Below are 17469 nucleotides of genomic sequence, written 5' to 3'. Positions count from 1 at the left end.
AACTCCCCCTCCTCTCTTACCTCCTGTTCTATCTTTCCTATAGCATCTGTACCCTGGAACATTAAGCTGCCAGTCCTGTCCCTCCCTTAGCCATGTTTCAGTAATTGCTATAATATCCCAGTCCCATGTACCCATCAATGACTTGATGACCAAGGAAGGTGCGTTCATAACGCAGCCAAGCAGGTTGAGTGTCACACCTGTAAATCCTTCCAAACACGCCAATGGCTGGCAGTAAGAGCAGGAAAGACTCCTTTTCAGCCACGCTTGATGTGGAGTGGCGACCCCTCAAGCTATAAGCCCCTGACGATGGACTAGCAACCTTTCCTGGTAATTATCAGCTATGAAAACAGACAGAAGTCTGCCTTAGTGCACCACTCGGTGCGGGAAGAGAATTCGAAACTGGAATTAGGGAACTGGAAGTGATTGGAAAGTCCCAGACCCAGTGTTTGCGGGAGAGTGGTCCTGCCCCTGCAGTCACTCGACCCCATCAACATAATCTTGCTCCAAGAAAATGTCTCAGGAGTGGGATAGAATCATAGAATAGAATTCCTACAGTGCAGAAGGAGGCCATTTGGCCCATTGAGTCTGCACTGACCACAATCCCACCCAGGCCCTATTCCCGTAACCCCAATATTTACCTTGCTAATCCTCTTGACACTAGGGTCAATTTAGCATGGCCAATGCAGCTAATCCTTTGGACTGTGGGAGGAAACCGGAGCACTCGGAGGAAATCCACGCAGACACGGGGAAAATGTGCAAACTCCACACAGACAGTGACCCAAGCCAGGAATCGAACCCGGGTCCTTGGCGCTGTGAGGTAGCAGTGCTAACCACTGTGCCACCATGCCGCCCAATCAATCATCAATCAATAGGGTGGGAGACAGGGCAGGGCCAGAGGGGGAGTTGTGCAAACTTCATGCCTCCTCCCCTCCGTGCCTGCTGCCATCAAAGCCTCAAGATTCAACCTCAGATTTTGAAATCAGCTGGCTTGCAATTTCAGCTTTTCAAATCTGGGGCGTCAGAGTGGATCACTTTCTGGGACCTCCTCTGAAGTACAGATTTCATACAAAAATAGAACTGCCAATGATGAAACTTGTCCCGGAAAGAATATTGGATATTAGGGAAGATATGGACAATTCCATCAATAATGCAGAGTTCCGTCTGTAGATAACAACTGATCTTACACTTCAAAGGATTGCTGTTCCTAATTAATTTAAAGAAATAAACCACTTTGATCTGCTAAGCGAATGAAAACAGCAATTCAAACTGTGCGACACTCGAAGTTTCTAACTTATTTACCATCAAAATTCTAAGATGTTGAGGGGCTCCAGGCCTTTCTTTCCCCCAGGAGAACACAGGAGTGGAAAATGCTGGAGACTAGTCCATTCGTGACGATAGTTACAGATCAAGACTCAACATAGGATGAGGCCATTTGGCCCATTGTGTCTATGCTAGCACTTTGAAAGAGCGACCAATTCCCCCCACTCCCTTCTCTCTCCCCAGAGCCCTGCAGCTTTATCCTTTCCGGGAGAAATGCAAATCTTTTCTTTCAGTTTATTTATTAGTGTCACAAGTAGGCTTACATTAACACTGCAATGAAGTTACTGTGAAAACCCCCCAGTCGCCACACTCTGGCGCCTTTTTGGGTACACCGAGGGAGGATTTAGCACAAACAATGCACTTAACTGGCATGTCTTTGGGAGGAAACTCGGGCACCTGGAAGAAACCCACGTTGACACAAGGAGAATGTGCAGAGTCTGCGCAGACAGTGACCCAAACTGGGAATTGAACTCGGGTCCCTGGCACTGTGAGGCTGCAGTGCTAACCACTGTGCCGACATGCTGCCCTATCTTTTTTGAAGATTACCATTGAATCCACTCCCACCACCCTTTCAATCAGTTCATTCCGAATCGTAGCATCACCAGGTGCGGAAGAGAATTGGAAATTGGAATTGGGGAACCAGAAATGACTGGAAAGTCCGAGGCTCAGTGTTTCCTGGAGAGTGGTCCTGCCCCTGCCCCTGTAATAAAATTTCTCACCTACCCTGTTGCATTTTTGCCATTTATGTTAAATCTCTGTCCTCATGCCAGAGGAAACAATTTCTCCTTATCTACTCCGTTAAAACCCCTCATCATTTTGAATACATTTCTCTTAACCTTCTGCACTCCAAGAACAATCGCCGCTTATCTAGTCTCTCCGAGGCAGCAGGGGAAGTGATCGCTTTTCTCCACAGTGTGATCTTTTCGCCATCAAATTACATTCTCAGAGATATTACCTGATCGGAAAAGAAAATACGTTTGACATTCTGTGGCTGTAGAAAAGCTCAACTCCAGTTACTTGGTGCAACAGATGAGGGTCACTTTGCAAATGGCTGTGAAGGTCATTAGAATCATGGAATCGTAGAATCACACAGCGTAGAAGGGGCCCTTCGTCCCATCAAGTCTGTACTAATGTACGAGAAACACCTGATCTCCTATCTAATCCCATTTATCTGCACTTGCCTCATAGCCTTGAATGTTAAGATGTGCCAAGTGCTCATCCAGGCACTTTTTAAAGGATGTGAGGCAACCCGCCTCTATTACCCTCCCAGACAGCATACTCCAGACCCTCTGGATAAAAAACTTTTCCTCACATCCCCCTAAACCTCCTGCCCCTCACCTTCAACTTCTGTCCCCTCATCACTGACTCTTCAACTAAGGGGAACAGCTGTTCCCTATCCACTCTGTCCATGCCCCTCATAATCTTGTACACCTCGATCAGGTTGCCCCTCAGTCTTCTCTGCTCCAATGAAAACAACCCAAGCCTATCCAACCTCTCTTCTTAACTTAAATATTCCACCCCAGACAGCATCCTGCTGAATCTCCTCTGCACCTCCTCCAATGCAATCACACCCTTGTACCCCCAACATGTAGAGTTTTCAGCACCTTCAGGGACATTCCGGGAATCACCTATCATGCCACTGCATTTGTTGTTCAGAGTTGTTTACTTGAAACCTTACTTTGTCACTCACTTACTGTTAGCTTGAAGTAGACTAGGACTTTATTCATTGGAATTTAGAAGAATGAGGGAGGGTCTGATAGAAACATATCAAATTATGAAGGGAATAGAAAAGATAGAAGCAGGGAGGTTGTTTCCACGGCGGGTGAAGCCAGAACTAGGAGGCATAACCTTAAAATAAGGGGGAGCAGATTTAGGACTGAGTTGAGGAGGAACTTCTTCACCCAAAGAGTTGTGAATCTGTGGAATTCCCTGCCCAGTGAAGCAGTTGAGGCTACCTCATTGAATGTTTTTAAGGCAAGGATAGATACATTTTTGAACATTCAAGAAATTGAGGGTTATAGTGAGCGGGCGGGTAAGTGGAGCTGAGTCCATGAAAAGATCAGCCATGATCTTATTGAATGGTGGAGCAGGCTCGAGGGGCCAGATGGCCTACTCCTGTTCCGTGTTCTTATGTTCTTATTAACTGGAGAGCCAGATGTGGGCTGGAATTCTCAAACCTCATCTACGGCTAGGATTCTCCAATCCCGCTGAGTGCCAAATTCTGTGGCGAGGTGAACAAGGCCGGAGAATCCTGGCCATGGCTTTCACAGGGAACACTCCACACCTGCTTGATCAGTTGTGGCCATGTAATTGTAATGCATGTGCACAGCTCAACCATCTTGGAAGTTAGTGTTAGCCCCAAAATCCAGGTTGGATTCCCGGCTTGGGTCACTGTCTGTGCGGAGTCTGCACGTTCTCCCCGTGTCTGCGTGGGTTTCCTCCAGGTGCTCTGGTTTCCTCCCACAGTCCAAAGATGTGCAGGTTTGACGGATTGGCCATGCTAAATGCATGAACTTACGGGGATGGATGGCAGGGATGGAGGGGAGGTGGTAAGGTGTTCTTTTGGAGTGTCGGTGCAGATGTGATGGGCTAAATGTGCTCTGCATTGCAGGATTCTAAAGAACATCATGATAATGACCAGGTAATCTATTTAGTCATGTTGCTTAAGGGCTAAATTTGGCCAGCTCTACTTTGAAATAAGGTTGTGTACATGTGAAAAAGTGAGTGGATGACATTTTGATATAGATCAGTCGTGAGCTATTGGAATGGTGGAGCAGGCGTGAGGGGCTGAATGGCCTACTCTTGTTCCCAAGATCCTATGCGCATTACAATTGTTACTTGTCTGACTGATGGACAGTAATTGCATTTGTTCTTATTGACCTCTTTAACAAGGCCAAGGTTGTGCCAGAAGGAATCTGCCATTTACATCCCTCCACTATGAACTTTACAATGTAAAACCTACTGAAGTGCTCACTGAAGCTTACTCCCATGTGAAAAGCCTGCACTTACAGGGGCTGATTCTATAGCAACAGGAATTTTTTTGATTTGATCTGATTTATTATTGTTACATGTATTAGTGTACAGTGAAAAGTATTGTTTCTTGTGCGCTATACAGACAAAGCAGAACCTACATGGAGAAGAAAAAGAGAGGGTGCAGAATGTAGTGTTGCAGTCATAGCTAGGGTGTAGAGAAAGATCAACTTAATATAAGCTAAGTCCATTCAAAGGTCTGATGGCAGCAGGGAAGAAGCTGTTCTTGAGTTGGTTTGTACGTGTCCTCAGACTTTTGTATCTTTTTTGCCGACGGGGGAAGGTGGAAGAGAGTATGTCCGGGGTGCGTGGGGTCCTTAATTATTCTGGCTGCTTCTCCGAGGTAGCGGGAAGTGTAGACTTATATTATTAGATCAAATTAGTCTACACTTATATTATTAGATCAAATTAGTCTACACTTATATTATTAGATCAAATTAGAGTACTCTGGTGTAAATCTATTCACAACAATTTGAATTTATATAGCACCCTCAATCTGGTCTAGCATCCCTCAAGAGATTTCACAGTAAAGTTATCAAACACAAATTGATACCCAGATATAAAGTGATGTATGAGAAGAGGTGAAGAAAAACTCAGTCAAAGAGATTGAAGGAGTGTCTGAAAGGAGGAAAATAGGTTGTGAGATAGAGAAGTTTAACGAGGCAAAGCTGAGGGTTAGGGCCTAGGCAGAGGGAGGCCTAGCTGCCAATGTTTGAGCAATAAAAAGCAGGGTGAACAAAATGGAGGGACGGAGAAATCTTGGAGGATGTAGGAAGTTAGAGATGAAGGGGAGAGAGGCCATGAAGGGATTAGAATCCAAGATTGGGAGTTTTGAAATTGAGATGCTCCTGAGTCGGAAACCAATGTAGATCCAAGACACAGCGATGATGGGTGAAAGGGATTTGGTGAAAATTAAGTTAGGGAGCAGCAGAAGTTTGGATGAGCACAAGTTCATGGAGGTTGCAAGGTGAGAGGTCAGCAAAGGGAGCATTGAACAGCTGAACCTAGAGGTAACAATGACGACTTCAGCAGCAGACGTGTCGTGTTGGATTGTTACCAAGCAACGGACTCACTTGAATGGAAATCAATGGCACTGTGATGTCACCACCATGCAGTACGTCACATCAAAGCAGCCATTCTGGGGACTGGAATCTTACTTAGCCACTTGCAAAGAAGTAATTGAACTCCGCATCTGGGAGGTGAACTAACACACAGTTGGATTCACTCATTTGTAGTGCCAAGATCAATGAAGCAAATCAAACGGCTGATTTTCTCTATCAACTCTAATTCAGTTCCCTTCCAATGCTAGCTAATGGTGGTTAGCATTGCTGCCTCAAAGCGGCAGGGACCTAGGTTCGATTCCCGGCTTGGGTCACTGTCTGTGTGGAGTCTGCACTTTCTCCTCGTGTCTGCATGGATTTCCTCCGGGTGCTCTGGTTTCCTCCCACAGTCCAAAGATGTGCGGGTTAGGTGGATTGGCCATGCTAAATTGCCTCTTAGTGTCAGGGAGACTAGCTAGGGTAAATGCGTGGGACTCCAGGGATAGGAGCTGAGTGGGATTGTGGTCGGTGCAGACTCGATGGGCCGAATGGCCTCCTTCTGCACTGCAGGGATTCTATAATGTCCATCTGTATGCTTCCCAGTTTATGTCAGTAGCAATTATTGTTAAAGTTAAATGATGTGGCATTTCTGCATTTCCTATGTGACAATCGTGAGCGCACTTCAAAAGTAATCCATTGGATATGAAACATTTCAGGGATTTTCTCAATGTGTGAGAAGGTGCTATGTGAATGAAAATTCCTTCTTTCGCCAAGACATCCAGAACAAGAAGTTCCCAGGTTCCACTGCCAGTCAGCACTGAGTAAGCTGGTTGATCAGAACTGACAATATAATGGGATATCACGATTACAGAGGGAAAACCAATCAGCCATGACTCTCATTCCTCGTCAACATATGTTGATGGAACAGTGGACGAGATTCAGGTGAGAAAGATTGGGATGTACAAAGAACAGTACAGCACAGGAACAGGCCCATCAGCCCAACAAGCCCGTGCCAACACGTGATGCCTTTCTAAACTAAAGACCTTTTCCCTCTATGTTGTCTATATCCCTCTGTTCCCTGCCTATTCATGCATCTGTCAAGATGCCTCTTAAACGTTGCTATTGTATCTCTGTATTGCTCTATCTACACTTCCAGCTGCCTCGGCAAAGCAGCCAGCATAATTAAGGACCCCATGGATCCCGGACATTCTCTCTTCCACCTTCTTTCATGGGGAAAAAGATACAAAAGTCTGAGGTCACGTACCAATCGACTGAAGAGCAGCTTCTTCCCTGCTGCCGTCAGACTTTTGAAGGGACCTACCTTGCATTAAGTTGATATTTCTCTACACCCTAACTGTGACTGTAACACTACATTCTGCACTCTGTCATTTCCTTCTTTATGAACGGTATGCTTTATCTGTATAGCGCGCAAGAAACAATGTTTTTCACTGTAAATACATGTGACAATAATAAATCAAATCAAATCAAATCAAAATCTGCTTCTACCATCTCCTCGGGCAGCGCATTCTAGGCACTTACTGCCCTCTGTGTAAAAAACTTGCTTCTCACATCTCCTTTAAACTTTCCCCCTTTTACCATGAAACCCATGTCCTGTAGTAATTGACGTTTCTACCCTTGGAAAAAGACTCTGACTTCCATTCTATCCATGCCTCTCATAATTTAGAAAACTTCTATCAGGTCCTCCCTCAGCCTCCAACATTCAAGTGAACACAAACCAAATTTGTCCAATCTCTCTGTAATAGGGACAAGAATAGAATAGGCCATTCAGCCCCTTGAGCATCAATCATTTCTGATACTCGCCTTCTAGGCTGGTATACAAAAGCAAAAATGGCCCCAAAAATAAAAGCAAAACACTGTTGGGGCTGGTAATCTTAAAGGCGAAACTCTTTTTGCGCTCCGAAGAAGATTGACATTGCAGTCGAAACACTAACTCTGTTCCTCCCTCTCCACAGACGCTGCCAGACCTGCTGTGTTTTTCCAGTACTTTCTGTTTTTATTTATTTTAAAATATAGCCACACGGATGAGAATCTGGAAGTTTGCCATCTTCAGGAAAGGAAGAAGGCAATTGGATGGGTGGGGAAGAAAGTAATTAAGCAGCCAGACACTAATCCAGGCGCAGGTTTATGAATACACTGGGGGCCTTTTGCCAGGGTCCAGCACATGTTATCCCAGCTGTTGCACATTATTCCATACTGAGTTCCTTCACAGCATCTGAATTTTTCTTTGGTAGGACTGCAAAACCATTATACAGTTCTCCTGAGATGTTTAGAGCCATGTGTCCTCCTAGTGGGTCCTTCCAGTCTTAGGAACTAGTATTTTATAGGTCTAAAATGGGCAAAGTGATACATTTTGAGAATGTAGCAAGATATCACTTGTTAGTGTAGCAATATCCTTGGTGTTTGTTTTTTGGGGGTTGGTGGTCCAAAGGTGTGTAGATTAGGTGGATCGGCCATGGTAAATTGCCCCTTAGTGTCCAAAGGTGTGCAAGTTAGGTGGAATGGCCATGGTAAATTGCCCCTTAGTGTCCAAAGGTGTGCAAGTTAGGTGGATCGGCCATGGTAAGTTGCCCCTAATGTCCAAAGGTGTGCAAGTTAGGTGGATCGGCCATGGTAAGTTGCCCCTAATGTCCAAAGGTGTGCAAGTTAGGTGGATCGGCCATGGTAAATTGCCCCCTAATGTCCAAAGGTGTGCATGTAAGGTGGATTGGCCATGGTAAATTGCCCCTTAGTGTCCAAAGGTGTGCATGTTAGGTAGATTGGCCATGGTGAGTTGCCCCTTCGTGTCTAAAGGTGTGCAAGTTAGGTGGATTGGCCATGCTATATTCCCCCTTAGTGTCCCAAGATGTTTAGGTTAGGTGGATAGCCATGGTAAATGTGCAGGGTCACGGGGATGGGGTGGGCCTGGGGTAAGATGCTCTTTCAGAGAGTCGGTGCAGACTTTATGGGCTGAATGGCCTTCTTCTGCACTGTAGGGATTCTATGATTCTATGGTTAGTTCAGTTGGCAGAGTGTGGTGCAGAATAACACCAACACCAAAGGTCCAATCGCTGTGGTAGTTGATGGATGCCTTGCCCCATGCTTGCAGAGTGGTGTCCCTTAAACTGGATAGCCAATTTTCAGTCTCTAATCGTGCGGCCTTGAAATGTTAACTCTGTTTCTCTCTCCACAAATGCTGCCAGATTTGCTGAAATTTTCCAGCATTTTCTGTTTTTACTTTTATAATGAAATGGTAGTTTAGCTCATTTAAAAGCACACTTCTGAACTTCAGCCAAGGGTGAAAAGGATAAAGAAAGCCCCTAAATCTCAGCTATCCAGTCAGTGGTGCAACCTTGTGCAACATTCACTCCCTCCCCCCTTCCTCTCCATTGTACATGGCATCTCCTGGGAAAGGCAAAAAGAGGGAAAAAAACTGTGGCCAATTTAAGAAAAGCTTGGAAATTCTACACCTCGCTAACTCAAGTTCCGGTGGAAAACATTAGCTCGTAAATCCTCATAATCACAATTAATGAACAACTTTCCCTCCTGAAATTTCCACAAAGGAGCTTGTCAGTTTCCCTTTAAAAGGACTGTAATGATTCTTCGGTAGCGACATGGGGCCTTGTGGTATTATCGCTAGACTATTAATCCATAAACTCAGCTAATGTTCTGGGGACCCGGGTTCGAATCCCGCCACAGCAGATGGTGGAATTTGAGTTCAGTAAAAAATATCTGGAATTAAGAATCTACTGATGACCATGAAACCATTGTCGATTGTCGGAAAAGCCCATCCGGTTCACTAATGTACTTCAGGGAAGGAAATCTGCCATCCTTATCTGGTCTGGCCTACATGCGACTCTAGAGTCACAGCAATGTGATTGACTCTCAACTGCCTTCGGGCAACCAGGGATGGGCAATAAATGCATTCAAGACAGAATTCTGGAGTTCAGTGAACAATCAAATGATTGTTCACAAGAAGTCAGCACCACGGTAGCACAGTGGTTAGCACTGCTGCTTCACAGCTCCAGGGTCCCGGGTTCGATTCCCGGCTCGGGTCACTGTCTGTGTGGAGTTTGCACATTCTCCTCGTGTCTACGTGGGTTTCCTCCGGGTGCTCCCACAGTCCAAAGATGTGCGGGTTAGGTTGATTGGCCAGGTTAAAAAATTGCCCCTTAGAGTCCTGGGATGTGTAGGTTAGAGGGATTAGTGGGTAAAATATGTGGGGGTAGGGCCTGGGTGGGATTGTGGTCGGTGCAGACTCGATGGGCCGAATGGCCTCCTTCTGCACTGTAGGGTTTCTATGATTCTATGATCAAAGCTGACACAGAAAATGCTGGAAAATCTCATCAGGTCTGACAACATCTGTGGAGAGAGAATAGAGCCAACGTTTCAAGTCTGGATGACCCTTCGTCGAAGCTGAAGTACCAACTGACTCAAGAATAACTTCTTCCCTGCTGCCATTATACTTTTGAATGGACCTACCTACATTAAGTTTATCTTTCTCTACACCCTAGCTATGACTGTAACACTACATTCTGCACTCTCTCCTTTCCTCCTCGATGAACGGTATGCTTTGTCTGCATAGCGGTCAAGAAACAACACTTTTCACTGTATGCTAATACATGAGCCAATAATAAATCAAATCAAATCATTGAATCATAGAATCTTACAGTGCAGAAGGAGGCCATTCGGCCCATCGAGTCTGCACCAACCAAATCCCACCCAGGCCCTAACCCCATAACCCCATGCATTTACCCTAGCTTGTCCCCCTGACACTAAGGCACAATTTAGCAAGGCCAATCCACCTAACCTGCACATCTTTGGACTGTGGGAGGAAACTGGAGCACCCGGAGGAAACCCAAGCAGACACGGGGAGAACGTGCAAACTCCACACAGACAGTGACCTGAGCCAGGAATCGAGCACAGGTCCCTGGTGCTGTGAGGCAGCAGTGCTAACCATTGTGCCATCATGCCGCCCCTGTCCCCCTGATGATACTGTGTTGCTGCATTGTCAGAGGTGATGCACTTCGGATGAGCTGATAAAGGAATAGTTAATTAAGAGCAGATGATATTCATGTTGTCTCTCAGCTAACGTCGTAAAGCAAAAGCAGACCAAAGGGCTATTCATCATATTTCTGCTTGTCGGATTTTTGCAGTATGCAAAAAGAAACAGTTGTGTTTTCATACATAACAATGGTAATAATACAGTTCATAGTGAGTGAAGTGCTTTGAGAATTCATAAATTGCTTTGTAAATGGAAATTCCTTCATCCTGTGTTAGTTTGAAAAATATATTTTGCCTGTAATGTTTTTCTGGTTCCAGATGTAAAGAGGTCTATTTTTCACGATTCTTTGCCCTGTCATGCTCGATTTCCGATCCGATTTAATGAGTAGATTGAACTCTTCGACAAGTTGCCTCTTCCTCCCTCTCGGGTGATGTTGTCACCGGGTGACATGGCGCCTGCCAGTTGAAGCAGAGAGATTGATGTTGGTTTTCCCGTCGGTGGCGACTGTCCCTTTTGAGGGCAACACAGCAGAGTAAAGGTCACCTGACCTGGGTGACCAATCAGGACTCAGAGTGGGGAATCACCCCAGGGGTAGGAGTTCTCCGAGGCAGAGGACTTTTAGAAGTAGCCACAAAACAGACTGCTGCTCCTGAAGATCACTGTAAATAAATGCCTTTTTGGTTCACTATTGAAGCCTTGAAAATGCATCATTGCACTATCAAACGTACTTGAGGAATGCTCGGTCTTCAGACATAAAGGCGAGGAGAAAGGGAAATGAGCACCAACCCTTCATGTTGTCCCAGATAGAATGCACAAGTCCATAACAGATGTAAGCAAAGGCAGGCCGGGGTTGAAGGAACTCTTCATAGTTCCTGCATGGTTTAGTCGCAGATTCGCAGGCCAGCCATACATTTGGAAGCTCACCGCACCAATAGAAACTGATGGTTGACCTTGCATCTGGACGCTTCATACATTGGAATGTCTGAGGGAAATGGACAGCAAGACAAGGGAGCCCTAAAGCATAAATACAAACCTCTCACCTCCAGCATCGTAATGCATCTCAGGACTCTTTTTGAAGATCAGCCAGAAAACCTCAGGAACTTGCAAACAGCAACCCTCCCAATGGGTTTCACAGGGAAGTAGGATATTCATGGACTCCCTATAGTGAAGAAGAAGCCATTCGGCCCATCAAGTTTGCACCAACACTCCGACAGAGTATCTTACTCAGGTGCTCTCCTTGTAACCCCACATATGTACAATGACTAAGGCACAATTTTGTATGGCTAATCAACCTAATCTACATATCTTTGGAGTGTGGGAGGAAACCGGAGCACCCAGAGGAAACCCACGCAGACACGGGGAAAATGTGCAAACGCCACACAGACAGTGACCCAAGGCTGGAATTGAACCCTGGTCCCTGGCGCTGTGAGGCACACACGAGGACGGCCTCAACCGGGATATTGGGTTCATGTCCCACTATTTGTAACCCCCACAGAGTTTCACTGGCTGTCTTGTCTGGAGACAATACACATCTTTTTAGCCTGTCTTGATGCTCTCTCCACTCATGCTGTTTTGTTTCTTAAAGACTTGATTAGTTGTAAGTATTCGCATTCCAACCATTATTCATGTAAATTGAGTCTGTGTCTTTATATGCTCTGTTTGTGAACAGAATTCCCACTCACCTGAAGAAGGGGCTTGGGGCTCCGAAAGCTTGTGTGGCTTTTGCTACCAAATAAACCTGTTGGACTTTAACCTGGTGTTGTTAAACTTCTTACTGTATTTTACTAATCCAACTCTACAACATAACTTGGATTTATTACATCTGTTCCTGTGATGCTTAGTTGGTAGCAATGCCTATGTTGAATTTTAGCGCAGGCTGGGAGGTCTGCACCATATACCACAGAATTTCAACAGTGCAGAAAGAGGCCATCCAGCCCATCGAGTCTGCATCGGCTCTCTGAAAGAGCATCCCACCCACGCCCTCTCCCTATAATCCTGTACATTTACCAGGGCTAATCCACCGAACCTGCACATCTTTGGACATGTGCTGAGTTAATTGTTATCAGCGAAGATGGTGACTGGAGCAGTCATAATACGTCAAACATCCCCATATTAGGCTTGGTTCTGATCCCCCATTGGTTATCCAGTGACCCTTGCTGAGACATGTGTGTCCCCAAACATTAACCAATGATATATGAAGAGCATTTGTTTTATAATTCACTCTTGGGATGTGGGCATATCCATCCCTAATTGCCCTTGAGTAGGTAGCGGTAAGGTACCTGCCACTTCTGGCTCGCTAGCCATTTTAGAGGGTAGTTAACAAGTCAACCATGGAATGGGTCAGAGTCACATAAGCCAGACCAAGTAAAGATGGTAGATATGGTCCCCTGATAAATATTAGGGAACCAGAAGGGGTTTTGATGACAATTTAAATATTAATTAGGGGAGCATTTTATTTTAAATGTATTGATCAATTGGGCTTAAACTCCTCAGCTGCTGTGGTGTGATTTGAACTCACGTTTCCAAAGAATTCCTCTGGATGCCATGACCACCATATTGCTTCCTAGATGATGACTCTGTTGCATGCTTAGAATCAAATAACATATTGCAAATTACCAGATAGACTCACAGATAATGTCCACTTGGACAAATATGAAAACCTTCCAAAACACAGGTCAGCATCTTGGATATGGAGGGAACTTAATGCATTCCCCAATAATTGGCACAATAACAGTCATTGGCTCGATGTGCAAAGCCTTTAATGTTTCTTTTTTCAAACTTTGTAATGCTGGCAGGCAGCCGCACGCACTAACAGAGCATATCAGAAATTCAAGTCAGGATTCTGCCGGGATCACTAATCAGAAAATTACCCCATTACTGCCAGATCAAACCTACATCGGGATTTGTGCAACTGTTCCCTAATGTTACTGAAAATATCCATAATTTCTTCATCACCATTTTCCTTATGGCAATAAACATTTCACAATGGTATATTACATGAAAGACAGTCCTTTTTCATGTTACTCTCAGAATCCAGATTTGACTTGGGAACAATTCCACAGGCTCCCAGTACCATGTCAATACCACATGTAGTTATTTTTCACATGGAAGCCTCAAAACTAGCATTGGCTTAGTGAGACACGGTGGCACAGTGGTTAGCACTGCTGCCTCACAGCGCCAGGGACCCAGGTTCGATTCCTGGCTTGGTTCGCTGTCTGTGTGGAGTTTGCATGTTCTCCCCGTGTCTGCGTGGGTTTTCTCCGGGTGCTCCAGTTTCCTCCCACAGTCCAAAGATGTGCAGGTTAGGATTGGCCATGGTAAAAATTGCCCTTTAGTATCAGGGGGTCTAGCTCGGGTGAATGCATGGGGTTATGGGAATAGGGCCTGGGTGGGATTGTGATTGGTGCAGACTCATGGGCCGAATGGTCTCCTTCTGCACTGTAGGATTCTATGAGAAGTGCTCTTGTCTGGGAGGTTTTTGGGTTCAAACCCTGCTCTAAAGGCAAAGTCAAGATCGACGCTCCAGTACAGAACTGAGGGAGTGTTGCTCTGTTTGAGGTGCTGTCCTTTGAATTAAACCAAAGCCCTGTCTGCCTCTCAGGTGGACAAAAAAGATCCCCATGGTGCTAATTTGAAGAAGAATAGATAAGTTCTCCTTGGTGTCTTTGCCAATATTTATCTCTCCAGCAACAGTGGTTATCACTGCTGTCTCACAGCACCAGGGACCCGGGTTCAATTCCGGCCTTGGATGACTGTCTGTGCGGAGTTTGCACGTTCTCTCCATGTCTGTGTGAGTTTCCTCTGGGTGCTCTGGTTTCCTCCCACACTCCAAAGATCTACAGGTTAGATGGATTGGTCATGCTAAATTTCCTCTTACTGCCCAAGATGTGTAGGTTAGATCATAAGACCATGAGACCATAAGATATAGGAGTAGACTTAGGCCATTCGACCCATTGAGTCTGCTCTGCCATTCAATCATGGTTGATAAGTTTCTCAACCCCATTCTCCCACCTTTTCCCTGTAACCTTTGATCTCCTTATCAATCAAGAACCTATCTATCTCTGTCTTAAATACACTCAATGACCTGGTCTCCACAAAATTCCACACAGATTCACCACCCTCTTGTTGAAAACATTTCTCCTCGCTTTGGTTCTAAAGGGTCGCCTGTTTACTCTGAGGCTGTGTCCTCGGATCCTAGTCTCTCCTACCAATGGAAACATCTTCCCCATGTCCATGCTATCCACGCCTTTCAGTATTCTGTAAGTTTCAAAGAGATTCCCCCCCTCATCCTTCTAAACTCCATCGAGATGGATTAGCTATGGTAAAATGTATGGGGTTACGAGGATAGAGCCTAGGTAAGACACTGTCGGAGAGTCCGTGTGACTCAATGGGCTGAATGACCTCCTTCTGCACTGTAGGCGTTCTATGAGCAATACTGAAAAACAGGTTGTTTACTCAGTGTCTGTCTCATTGTTGTTTATGGGGCTTTTTGCTGTTTCTGGGACTTCACTTGTGCAAATAGGCTGTTGTCCTACCCTCATTACAACAGCATGTACACTCCTGATTGGCTGTACAGGAGTTTGGGATGCCCCGAGGTTCTGAAAGGCATTATATAAATGCAAGTTTTTTTTTTGCCCTTTTAACCTGGTCTGTCAATAGATAATGGGTTGTAATGTGAATCACTAAGAAGAATGTGAAATGTTGCAATAGATTCCAGGAAGGGGATGAATGAGCAATGTTCTTGAAGAGAAATTAGTTCAATATAATCAGGCTGAGAAACAACCAGATTCAGGGAAAAAGGGGCTTTCACTCAAAGTAACACAGGATCAGCAAGCAACAACAACATTCATGCTGTGTCTCTCCGCACAGCTAATTCTCAGAAAACTGAAGACTAACACCTTAGTCCTGTTTAATGTTAATACCAATAAAGCTGATCTAACTGTGCGGCATGCATTAGGAATTGTTAGGGTTAATTAACTTACCATAATCCAACAAGGCCAGGAGTGCGTTAACGTGAAGTAAAGGGAAATTAAATCTATATCTAATTACGACCAGGATAAAGAGTCCAGATGTGCTGTGGTCGGGTCTGATTTTAAATGTGTTGACTTGATTTCATGCAGAGTATTGCCACCAACATAAAGGGAGTTTTAGACCTGTAGCCAATGGAGGAAATGTGTGTATCTCAAGTTAATGTGCAAGATTCAGCACGGCGTCCGAAACACGGAAAGTCAGAATGACTGGACGTTGCCAAAGTGTTTGTCTTAATGGAGTTGCATGGGAAAACATTCAAGAAAACTTTGGAGTAAATCGGCTCTGGAAGAACTGGTCAAACCTTGCTCTTCTGTTCCCTCAGGTAACCCAACGGCACAGGCAACGCACTCCATTTTTGTTTAATTTATTCATTATGAGGGGCATGGACAGGGTGGATAGTCAGAAGCTTTTTCCCAGGGTGGAAGAGGCAGGGGGCATAGGTTTAAGGTGCGAGGGGCAAGGTTTAAAGGATATGTACGAGGCAAGCTTTTTACACAAAGGGTGGTGGGTGCCTGGAACGTTTTGCCGGTGGAGGTAGTGGAAGCAGATACGATAGTGACTTTTAAAGGGCATCTTGCCAAACACATGAATAGGATGGGAGCAGAGGGATATGGTCCCCTGAAGAGTAGGGGGGGTTTACTTCAGTCGGGTTGCATGGTGGGTGCAGGCTTGGAGGGCCGAAGGGCCTGTTCCTGTGCTGTAATTTTCTTTGTTCTTTGTTATTTTACGGGATGTGGGCGTCGCTGGCTGGGCCTAACATTTGTTGCCCATCCCTAATTGCCATCCATTTCAGAGATCATTTGAGAGTCAACCACATTGCTGTGGGTCTGGAGTCACATGTAGGCCAGACCAGGTAAGGATGGCAGATTTCCTTCCCTAAAGGACATTGTGAACCAGATGGGTTTTTCTGATCTGCTGTGAAGAAGATTTAAATTTGTAGGAGCATTTGTGACATCTGACACATTGGGAGACGTTGGCATGAGGTGCTGGTTGTACATCTTTGTCAGTCTTTATTTAGAAATGTTTAAATTTATTTATTAGTGTCACAAGTAGGCTTACATTAACACTGCAATGAAGTTACTGTGAATATCCCCTTGTCGCCACACTCTGGTGCCTGTTCAGGTACACTGAGGGAGAATTTAGAATAGCCAATGTGCCTAACCAGCATGTCTTTTGGACTGTGGGAGGAAACCGGAGCACCCGGAGGAAACCCACTCAGACACGGGGAGAAGGTGCAGACTCCACACAGACAGTGACCCAAGCCGGGAATTGAACCCAGGTCCCAACTCTGTGAGGCAGCAGTGCTAACCACTGTGCTACCGTGTCGCCCCTGAGGTGCTAGTTGTACATCTTTGCCGCTTTCATTTGGAAATGAACAGCCTGGGTTTGAAGTATCAAAGATGGTTGCAGCTGGGAAAAATCGGACTCCCAATCCATTGCCATCTTGTATTTTATTGAGTGAACATTTTGTTAAGGATGAAATCCAGACAACGACGATCACAACTTCTTGCGTTTCTTGGAGGCGGTGATGTCCAGGCGGTATTATCGCTAGACTATTAATCCAGAAACTCAGCTAATGTTCTGGGGACCAGGGTTCGAATCCCACCACGGCAGATGGTGGAATTTGAATTCAATAAAAAATATCTGGAATTAATAATCTACTGATGACCATAAAACCATTGTCGATTGGCGTAAAAAACCCACTTGGTTCACTAATGTCCTTTAGGGAAGGAAATCTGTCATCCTTACCTGGTCTGGCCTACATGTGACTCCAGAGCCACAGTAATGTGGTTGTCCTTGGGCAACTAGGGATGGGCAATAAATGCGGTGGAGATGCCGGCATTAGACTGGGGTAAACACAGTAAGAGTTTTAACAACACCAGGTTAAAGTCCAACAGGTTTATTTGGTAGCAAATGCCATTAGCTTTCAGAGCACCGCTCCTTCGTCAGATGGAGTGGAAATGTTCCTTCGTCAGATGGAGAATAAATGCGGGCTAGCCAGCGATGCCCATGTCCGATGAATGAATTTTTTTAAAAATAGCACAT

Source organism: Mustelus asterias, chromosome 26 (assembly GCF_964213995.1).
Source record: "Mustelus asterias chromosome 26, sMusAst1.hap1.1, whole genome shotgun sequence".
Lineage (NCBI taxonomy): Eukaryota > Metazoa > Chordata > Chondrichthyes > Carcharhiniformes > Triakidae > Mustelus > Mustelus asterias.
The sequence above is the reverse complement of the archived record's forward strand: the minus strand, read 5'-3'. Positions refer to the sequence as shown.